Below are 11,002 nucleotides of genomic sequence, written 5' to 3'. Positions count from 1 at the left end.
AGAGGTTTGTTGAATTGATCCAAGTTTGGGTTTTACCAGGAGAATGCAGTAGAAGGACAAAGAACAAGTAAGCGGAGGATATTAGCAAAAGAGTGGTTAAGTGATGGGCTTTCAAACATAGCCTGGATAGGAGAGTGAAAAAGTATTGCAGACTAGATGTCTCAATGAAGTCAGAGTCCAACATGGAAATAGTTGAATGAGTGAGTTGTGAGCAGAAAGAACAGTCATGGGCTTGCATTCTGGTGCAGCAGTTAAGCCGCCGCATGCGATGCCAGCATCCCATGTGGGCAACAGTTTGATTCTTGGCTACTCCAGTTCTGATCCAGCTCCCTGCTAATCTGCCTGGGAAAGCAGCAGAAGATGGCCCAGGTACTTGGGCACCTGCATCCATGTGGGAGACCCAGAAGAGGCTCCTAGCTCCTGGCTTCAGCCTGGCCTAGCTCCAGCTGTTGTAGCCATTTGAAAAGTGAACCAGCATATCTCCCTCTCTGTAACTCTGCCTTTAAAATAAATAAATCTTTTATTTAAAAAAAAGTGGAGTTGTTAATAGAGATAAGTAGAATAGGTTCTTGCCTTCACACAAGAAAGAATTCAGATATGAGACAGAGAACAGTGGTAAGCAAGGTAGCAAGGTATAATGGGATAGGGCATCCATCAGAATGGACGGGCACCTCTCCAGACAGAAGCAGAGAGTACCCAGTCACTCAGACTGGGGGAAGCAAGGTTACATGGCTTAATGGAGAGAATACACCTGCAGGCCAGGCGGGCAGCTCAGAAAAATGCCGAGAGTCTGTGTTCAGACTGGGGTTTATAAGGGAATGGGGTCCAGTTCTTGCTGCCATGTCTCCTTCCCCTCCTCCTCCTCCTCCAGGACAAAGAGTTTGCTGAGTGTGAAGTAGTTGAAATTGTTCCCAAGGTTTCTCTATCAGACTGGGTAGCCTACCTGGCCCTGGGCAGAGGAGCTTCCCCTTGGGTACCTTCCTTAGGGGAAGGTGTGAGGTTTTATTGCTCAGTGTTATCAGACTAAGTAACTAATTTGGTGCTGAGTAGAGAGGAGTCTTCTGGGGCGCTCTCTTTGGGGGGATGCCAAGACCACCTGTAAACGTCTCAGGATATGGCTAGGACTTTGTAGTGTGAAGTACAGGGCTGCTTGCAAGGTGAGCCTCCAAGCTTCTGCTGATGCTTTGTTTTCCTTAGGTCCCTCTCACACACGTAGGTGGATTTCTAACTTCCTACATCACAGAGCCATGAGGCGTGAGTAATTTCAGGTGCTGACAAAAGGCCCAGGGTGGGGCATGGGGGTGAGTGGCCAAAGTGGAGTAAAGGAGACAGGATGCTGACCTGGCCATTGAAATTCCCCTGGGTGATGGCAGGACTCGAGGCAGGAAGAGCATGTTTGTCCATTGAGTACCAATGTCTGATGAATAAAGCAGGTTGTTCTGGGGTCTCTAGATGACAGCATGAGGAAGGGCAAAGATTTTTACACTGAATGAATTGCTATGACCCTTGACATAGCAAGGGCTCTCACAAGGAGGTGAATAAGGAACAGGGTTAGGGTTTGGTGAGGAGATGCTACCCACCTCCCAGCCCTGAGATGCTTGGGGTTTAAGAATGTAAGCAGTAGCCGGCGCCGTGGCTCAATAGGCTAATCCTCCACCTTGCGGTGCCGGCACACCGGGTTCTAGTCCCGGTTGGGGCGCCGGATTCTGTCCCGGTTGCCCCTCTTCCAGGCCAGCTCTCTGCTGTGGCCAGGGAGTGCAGTGGAGGATGGCCCAGGTGCTTGGGCCCTGCACCCCATGGGAGACCAGGAAAAAGCACCTGGCTCCTGGCTCCTGCCATCGGATCAGCGCGGTGCGCCGGCTGCAGCGGCGGCCATTGGAGGGTGAACCAACGGCAAAGGAAGACCTTTCTCTCTCTGTCTCTCTCTCTCACTGTCCACTCTGCCTGTCAAAAAAAAAAAAAAAAAAAAAAAAAAAAGAATGTAAGCAGTGTCCACCAGGGAGGGCTATGTAGGAGCGGAGCCCTGAAGTCAAGCCAGCTTTGGGCAGAGGCTGGAGGTGGGCAGAGTGACTGGAGAAACTGAGGATGGGGGAGACTTAGCTAATCGGAAATGAGTTTTCCAGGGCAAAATGAGAAGGTTAAGAAGAGAAGGAAGGATAGGAAATGAGTCGAGCATGGTGAAGCATGGAGCCATAAAGGAGTGAGGCAGGTATGCCTAAAATCTGACTCATCTGCGGAGTTACATTTTGTGGGTACGCATGGGGGTAGGTGTGTGGAGTAGAGAGAGGGAAAGTGGGGTATGTGGCTAGGGAAGGCGGGTAAGTCTGGGGAGAGGGCAGACAGTTTTGCAGGAAGGCGATGAGGGAAAGGTCAATGGGGAGAGGATGGAGGGAAGTGGCAGATGTGGGGGGAAGTTGGGGACAGATGGAATCAGTAGGGGCAGTGACGAGGGTGTGAGTGGGAGAAGAAGGGGATCCAGGAGAAGGAAGTGACAAATTGGAGGGAGACAAGGTGAAGACAGCGGCTGGGCTGGAAGCGTGTCTGGGAGAAAGTTCCCACCTAGTCGTGACGTTTTGGTCAACAACAGGCCACATCCACTGCAGTGGTCCTCTGAGGTTGTAGTGAGGCTGAAGCATTCCTGTCTCCTGGAGAATGTGTTGCTGAAGTAGACACATGATACAATGAAATCGCAGAAGAAGAACCCTCAAGAAAATGCCTGTGAAGGGTTTAGCAGAGGCTGTTGCCGACCTCAACAAACTCTTGAAGTGTGGAAACCTTACCCCAGTCCTGGAAGGTTTTCATTCACAGAAAGGGATGTTCCTGGTGCCTGTGTGCTTCCCAGCAGATCTGAGGTGAAAAGCAGAAACGGCCCAAGCAATCCACCACCTTTCTGCAAAGAGTGACTGCTCCTCAAGGACAAGGAGGTGTCCAGAAGACGTTGTTACAGAGGAGATGACACCTCCCTGAGTGTTATGATCCCTGAAGATCTCCCGGTGGGACAGCAGGTGGAGGTAGAAGTCCGTGACACTGATGATCCTGACCCTGTGTAGGCCTAGGCTAACATGGGTCTTCATGTCTTCATTTTTAACCTGAAAGTTGAAATAATGAAAAAAATTATAAAATAGAAAAGAGTTTATAGAATAAGGGACTGTGTTTATGATTTTTTAAAAAGATTTATTATTTACTTTGTTATTTAATAGAGTTATGAGAGAGAGAGAGAGAGATCTTCCATCTGCTGGTTTGCTCCCCAGATGACCTCATCTTCCAGCGCAGGGCCAGGCCAAAGCCAGGAGTTTCATCCAGGTCTCCCACATGGGTGGCAGGGGCCCAGGCACTTGGACCATCCTCCACTGCCTTTCACAGACACATTAGCAGGGAGCTGGATCGGAAGAGGACCAGCCAGGACTTGAACAAGCGCCTATGTGGAATGCTGGCGTCACAGACAGTGGGTGGCTTTAGCTACTACGCCTCAACCTTGGTTCCCTGTTTGTTATAAGCTGTTGTTACAAAACAGGTTAGGGGCTCGTGCTGTGATGTAGCAGGTAAAACTGCTGCCCGCAGCGCCAGCATCCCATATGGGTGCTGGTATGAATCCTGGCTACTCCACTTCTGATCCAGCTCCCTGCTAATGAGCCTGGGAAAGCAGAAGAAGATGACCCAAGTCCTTGAGCCTCTGTACCCACAAAGGAAATCCAGAAGAAGCTGCTGGCTCCTGGCTTCAGACCAGCCCAGCTCCAGGTGTTGCAGCCATTTGGGGAGTGAACCAGCAGATGGAAGATTTCTGTCTCTCCCTCACCCTCTTCACCGCCACCCTCCCCCCATAACTCTGACTTTCTTCTTCTTTTTTTTTTTTTTTTTTTTTTTAAGATTTATTTATTTATTTGAAAGTTAGAGTTACACAGAGAAGGAGAGGCAGAGAGAGAGAGAGAGAGAGGCCAGCGCCGCAGCTCACTAGGCTAATCCTCCGCCTTGCGGCGCCGGCACACCGGGTTCTAGTCCCGGTCGGGGCGCCGGATTCTGTCCCGGTTGCCCCTCTTCCAGGCCAGCTCTCTGCTGTGGCCAGGGATTGCAGTGGAGGATGGCCCGAGTACTTGGGCCCTGCACCCCATGGGAGACCAGGATAAGTACCTGGCTCCTGCCTTCAGATCAGCGAGGTGCGCTGGCCACAGCGCGCTGACCACGGCGGCCATTGGAGGGTGAACCAACGGCAAAAGGAAGACCTTTCTCTGTCTCTCTCTCTCACTGTCCACTCTGCCTGTCAAAAAAAAAGAGAGAGAGAGAGAGAGAAAGAGAGGTCTTCCATCCGATGGTTCACTCCCCAGTTGGCCACAATGGCCGGAGCTGTGCCGATCCAAAGCCAGGAGCCAGGAGCTTCTTCCGGGTCTCCCATGTGGGTGCAGGGGCCCAAAAGCTTGGGCCATCTTCTACTGATTTCCCATGCCACAGCAGAGAGCTGGATCAGAAGTGGAGCAGCTGGGACTCGAACTGGTGCCCATATGGGATGCCGACACTGCAGGCGGTGGCTTTACCCGCTACGTCACAGCGCTGGCCCCACCTGACTTTCAAATAAATAAATATGTTTTGAAAAAAGAAAGTTAAAATTTATAAAAAATATATAAAATATATAAAAAATATATAAAAAATTACAGTAAGCTAAGGTTAATTTATTATTGGTAAAAGACAAAATGGGTAAATTTAGTGCAGCCTAAGTATCCAGTGTTTGTAAGTCCTCAGCAGTGTGCAATAATATGGTAGGCCTTGACACTCACTGCCCCTGTTCCCACCAGTAAGTGACACATGACTGTGTCTATCTCAGAATAGAGAGGCCAGGGAGAAGGCCTCTGTCTCATTCTACACCTGAGACCTGCAGGAACAGGAGACAGTGGCTGCCTTGTTGTCTCTGAGGCCATCTGGGGAGACAGCCAGCCTGGTCACCCGGGCCTGAGGAGCTTTCTGCGTTCAGAAACTTGTCTTTTTGACTTATGGGGGAAACGCCCTCCGGGAAATTTTATTTTAGAAACAAGACTAATTGACCTCGGATTTTTAACCCCTCCCCTTATTACTAAGGAGCTGGGGTTTTTGAGATTTTGCAATTTTAGTTTAACCTGCATGAAAGAAGTCCATTTGGCTGCTATAGAAATGATTTATGGATGAATCCAGATTTATTAATCACCTCTGAAGATGGAGAGGAAATGAAAAACAAAGAGTCCACTCTGGGCTGGAGACTAAGTAGGTTTGCCGTCCTTGCAGACGATCTCGCCAAGGTTAAAGGGCCACAAATAAACCAATTTGGACCGAGGTTCCTAATCTGGATTTTAATTTCATGTGCTCTGGTTTTTCATTCCATTTTCTCTCCAAGGTAAAATAATGACTGTTTTAATTGGCTGCCACTTAAAGAGAGAGTCCAGCAAGCATGGTGGCAAGCGCATTTTTCTCTCTGGCCCTCCATGTGAGCTGCAGTTCTTATGATCAAGCTGGTGGAGCCGACTTTTACTGCTCACTGCATGCCATGATCAGTTGACTATAAATTAAATCCTCTTTTCCAAAAGCCATTTTCCATTAGTGCTAATTTGTTTGCTTCTCATTTCCACTGATCATTAGAATCTCTGGTTGTGAGCACCAAATTGGAAATAGTTTCTTTGACATTTCAAAAAATGTTCTCCCCTTCTTGACTGCCATTTGGCTGTAGCTAAAGAACATTATGGTTTGCAGAAGAACAGTTCACTCCAATTACAGTTTAACTGACCGTTCATGGCACCGAATCCCTGTCCTCAGTGTCCAAAGATGACACCACTGCTGACATTGCTGTTTCCTGTCATGGCTGTAAAATGCCTCATAGCCTTTGTGCTGGCCTTCTTGCATGGAGAGTCTGCCACTCCACACATGGCAGCTTTGGGAAGTTGGTAGTTTTACGGACCTACATATCACAGACATCAGATATAACCATCTGAAGAGGGACAGGTTGATTCTTTCATTCGCCCAGCAAGCATTTGTTGATCATGCCTTATGCCAGACCCTGCCCTTGAGGAGCTCACACTCTGGTGGGAGGGATGGAGAGGTTTGCAGCCTTAGAGGAGGGACCGCAGAATGGGCACCTCCACTTGTCTCAGGGACTTTGCCAAAGGGCAAAAAGGAGACTGGCAGTCCCTGTGCAGAGCTGCACTGAGCTGCAGAGGGCCCTGGAAGGGCCTGTGGTACTGAGAAAAGGAGATCTGTCAAAATGTGGAAGTGTTGGAGTTGAGGTTAGGTTGGGGCCAAGTTTTGAGGGCCTTGAATGCCATATTGAGTGTAGACTTTCTCCTGAAGGCCATAAGAGGCTAAAGGAGAGATTTGGGGATAAAGAAGGGAGGAAGTACAGAAGCTGGAAGGAAAAACAGTCAAGGAAAGGCTTGGTTTGTGTATTGGTAGAGCCTGGTGAGGATTGGATAAGTGTTTTAAGAGGAGTCAGAGGAGACAGAAAAGCTGAGGATAAAGGGGTGGGACCTCATGCTCATGGAGAGGCTGGTGCTGCTACCATAGCATTAAGGATGGAGGGCAGGGGCCAGTGTTGTGGTGCATCCCAGATTGGAGTGCTGGTTTTAAGTCCAGTCTCCTCTGCTTCCAATCCAGCTTTCTGCTAATGTACCTGGGAGGTAGCAGATGATGGCTCAAGTACTTGGGCCCCTGCTACCCATGTGGGAAACCCGGATGGAGTTTGTTCTCCTAGCTTCAGCCCAGTCCTAGCCATAGACAACATTCAGGGAGTGAACCAGTGGATGCAAGATCTCTGTCTCTCTCTCAATCTCAGTTTCTTCCTCTCTCTTTATCACTCTGCTTTTCAAATAAATCTTTAAAAATAAATGGGCCAGCGCCGCGGCTCACTAGGCTAATCCTCCGCCTTGCGGCGCCAGCACACCGGGTTCTAGCCCGGTCGGGGCGCTGGATTCTGTCCCAGTTGCCCCTCTTCCAGGCCAGCTCTCTGCTGTGGCCAGGGAGTACAGTGGAGGATGGCCCAGGTACTTGGGCCCTGCACCCCATGGGAGACCAGGAAAAGCACCTGGCTCCTGGCTCCTGCTCCTGCCACCGGATCAGCGTGGTGTGCCGGCTGCAGCGCGCCGGCCGCGGCAGCCATTGGAGGGTGAACCAACGGCAAAAGGAAGACCTTTCTCTCTGTCTCTCTCTCTCTCACTGTCCACTCTGCCTGTCAAAAAATAAAATAAAATAAAATAAAAAATAAATGGAGGGGAGGGGAAGAGCTTCTGCTATGGATCCTGTATTCTCCATGAAGTAGAAACAAGGTTTTCTGGGTATTCTCCCTGATTCTTCAACTTCTTTCATCCTCCATTCAGTCAGCAAGTCCTGTTGCTTCCACCTGTGTGGCATTCCTGCTTCTCTCCACCCCTGGTGTCATCAGCATCTTTTGCCAAAATTACAGGTCTGGCTTCCTAACTGGTACCCCACCTCTGATCTTGTCTGCTTCCAGTCTTCCTTGTATTCTGCACTCAAGGCATTTCTTTTAGAAATATTTTCTTGAGGCCAGCATTGTGGTGTAGTTAATGCAACACCGGCACCCCATATGGATGCTGGTTCATGTCCTGGCTGCTCTACTTCCAATCCAGTTCCGTGCTAATGCACCTGAGAAGGCAGCGGAAGATGACTCAGTGTTTGAACCCCTGCCATCCACGTGGGAGACCCAGAACGCTCCTGACTTCAGTTTAGCCCAGCCCTGGGTGTTGCAGTCATTTAGGGAGTGAACCACAGGATGGAAGATCTCTCTCCCTCTCTCTCTTTCCCTCTCTGTAATTCTGTCTTTATAATAAATAAAAATCTAAAAAAGAAAGAAAGAACTCTTTTCTTGTCACTCTTGATTTGAAAGCTCTTAGAACCCTGACCTTGCCCTTCTGTCTCTGGCCTCTGCCTGTTTTCCCAGCCTCCTCTCTTCTGCTCCATTCTCGTGCTGTGCTGCAGCTCCCCTAGGAATCTCAGCCCTGAAAAGAAAAGGGACTTCGTGGAGGGCCCGTGTGTCAGGTCCCTTCCTGGCCCACGTGAGCTATTACTATCATCTGCTACAGGTAACAGAAGCCGAGAGAAGCTAAGTAAGGTCATACACCAGGAAGTGGACAGTCATGCAGCTCCCAGGCCTGTGTTCCTGACCACTGTACCACACTGCCTCCACTTGCACTTTCCACCTTACTCTCTCTGGTGACCCAGGGACCCGAGTCACTGCACATTCTATTCCCTCCTCTTAGAACACACTTCCCTCACCTTCTCCCTAGTGGCTGCAGACCCCTTTTCAGCATTGTTGGCCTCTCCCCTGGAAAGCCCTCCATGACATCCTGCACTAAGGGCAGGTTAAATGTCTTCTCTCACATTCTCAGCTTCCTGTCATAGCTCTTACCACACCGTTGGAATTGGAATCACTTATTTATAAGGTTATATGCCATCCCCAAACTGTGTACTCACTGAAGGCAGGAACTGTGTCTCTTTCACATTTCTCCCCAAAGGCCTAGTACAAGGTATGGGGCATACTTGTCATTCACTGCTGAGTTTCATTTTTTAATGGAATTGCTGATAGGCTGGAGGTGGGACAGATGGAGATAGTGAGGCTGGAGGTGGGACAGAGGGATCTCTCAAGTCTGAATGTCTTATGAACAACTCAACTCACTGAGGACTTACAGTGGGACAGGTGTGGGAGATGGAACGATTGTGGAGTGAGGGAGAGGCAGCATCTGGGGATGCCTGCGAATCCAGAGAAGATGTTGTGATAGAAACGCATCAGGAAGAAAGCGTTTGAGTAGAGGAATCAGTTACGTTAACCATCGCAGTAAGAGAACAAGCAAGCCAAGGAGTAAGACATGCTTGTTGAACTTGGCAGTCAGGGAGTTAGCAGAGACATCGGCTCAAGTGATGGAAGAGAAGTCAAGGGGCAGAAGCCCTGTTACAGCTGGCTAGGGAGAGGACGGCCAGAAAAGGGCGTGTAGACTGTTTTGTGAAGTGAGAAAACCAGAGAGATGACTGGAGGAGGATGTGGGCTTTAGAGGTTTCTGTTTTCATTTTTAGTTTGGCTTGAAAATGGGCAAAAGTTAACTAGGCAAACAAGAATAATGCTTACATCGGGCAGCAGTTGACAAGACAAGGAAGGGTGAGAGTCATGGGTGGTGTGAGAGCTTGGGGGGAGGCAGGGTGGGTGGATGCTTCTCTGGAAGAGGGGTAGAGAATGGGTATGGAGAGAGAGAAAATAGAAGGAAGAGGACTATGAGGATGTTCTTGCCTAGAGGCCTACAACTCTTTGTTAGGCCCAAGGGTCCATCATCTGAGGACAGATGGAGAGGAAGGAGCTTGGTGTTGTGGGCCTCAAGGTAGAACAGTTCCGGCTAAGCACAGAGCTCAGGGTGTGGGTCATAGTGTGCACACTACGCTGGAGGATACTGGAGTCTGGATTTCATACCTGTCCTTTGTGCTCCAACACAACCTGGGATATATCCCGTCAGAGTGTTCTCATTCTTCATTAAAATCACCTAGTTGCTTGTCTCTACTCCACCAGCCTGTAAGCACCCTGAGAAAACAGATTGTGTGTGTTGTGTTGACCAATGCCAGTTTTAGTGCTTGGCTCAGAGTTGACACCTAGGCCATCTGTTTAATTAACAAATGTGTGGAGTTAAGGAAACTAAAGTGCCAATTATGAGTTCTTTATGTTGGATGTCAGCCTAATAACACCTCCTGAGGGGCAGGCATTTGGCACAGTGGTTTGGATACTGCTTGGGATCCCCATACCGTGTGTCTCAATGCCTGGATTCAAGTCTCACCTCTGCTTCTGCTTGCAGCTTCCTGCTAATTGTACTTAAGAGGCGGCAGATGATGGTTCAAGTCCTTGTGACCCTGACACCTATATGGGAAACCCAGATTGAGTTGTGGGCTCTGGCTTCAGCCTAGCCCGAGCCCTGGCTATTGCCGGGTACAGTGTACCAGCAGACGGCAGATACCCATCGACCTCTCTCTCTCCCTCTCTCTGTTTCTCTGCTTTTCAAAGAAAATGAAAATGAGTACAAATTTTAAAATGATAACACTTATTGAGCACCCATTGTGCCAGAGACTATGTTTGCCCCTCAAATTAAAAAGATGAAACATGAAGCCAGTGCTGCAGCATAGTAGGTTAAACCTCCACCTGCGGCGCCGGCATCCCACATGGGCGCCAGTTTGTGTCCCAGCTGCTCCTCTTCCTATCCAGCTCTCTGCAATGGCCTGGGAAAGCAGTAGAAGATGGCCCAAGTTTTTGGGTCCCTGCACCCTTGTGGGAGACCCAGAAGAAGCTCCTAGCTTCTGGCTTCAGATCGGCCCAGCTTCAGCCACTGTGGCTATTTGGGGAGTGAAGCAGTGGATTGAAGACCTCTCTCTGTGTCTCTACCTCTCTCTGTAACTCTGTCATTCAAATAAGTAAATAAAATAAATCTTAAAAAAGAAAGATTAAAAGTAAAAGACTACAATAGTGGAAATACCGTGCAGACTAATCTGAGAGAGACTTAGGAGGTATAACTGTCAGAACCCAGCAACAGTTCAGATAAGGAGGGCAAAAGGAGAGGAACAAGCCAAAAACAGCTCTTGGCTGGCAGTGAATAGGACCAACACAGCAGAAGGGGCAGGTGTGAGGAGTTGATGAGTTCAGTCTGAGACTGGTTGACTTGAGGACTGTGGGGCTGGTTGATTGTGCAGTGTGTCCATGAAAATCTTGCTAGTCACTGAAGTACAGGGAATGGAGCTAAGCAGGAAAGCCCAGGCTGAGGATATGGAGCTGGGAGTCACGATCCCTACAGATGCAACTAGAAGTGATGGAGGCTGGGGCCGGTGCTGTTTTGCAGTGGGTTGATCCTCCACCTGCGGCTCCGGCATCCCATATGGGTGCTGGTTCTGGTCCTGGCTGCTCCTCTTCCAGTCCAGTTCTCTGCTGTGGACTGGGAAAGCAGTGGAGGATGGCCCTGGTCCTTGGGCCCCTGCATCTGCATGGTAGACCCAGAGGAGGCTGCTG

Source organism: Oryctolagus cuniculus, chromosome 7 (genome assembly GCF_964237555.1).
Source record: "Oryctolagus cuniculus chromosome 7, mOryCun1.1, whole genome shotgun sequence".
In the NCBI taxonomy this organism is placed as follows: domain Eukaryota; kingdom Metazoa; phylum Chordata; class Mammalia; order Lagomorpha; family Leporidae; genus Oryctolagus; species Oryctolagus cuniculus.
The sequence above is the reverse complement of the archived record's forward strand: the minus strand, read 5'-3'. Positions refer to the sequence as shown.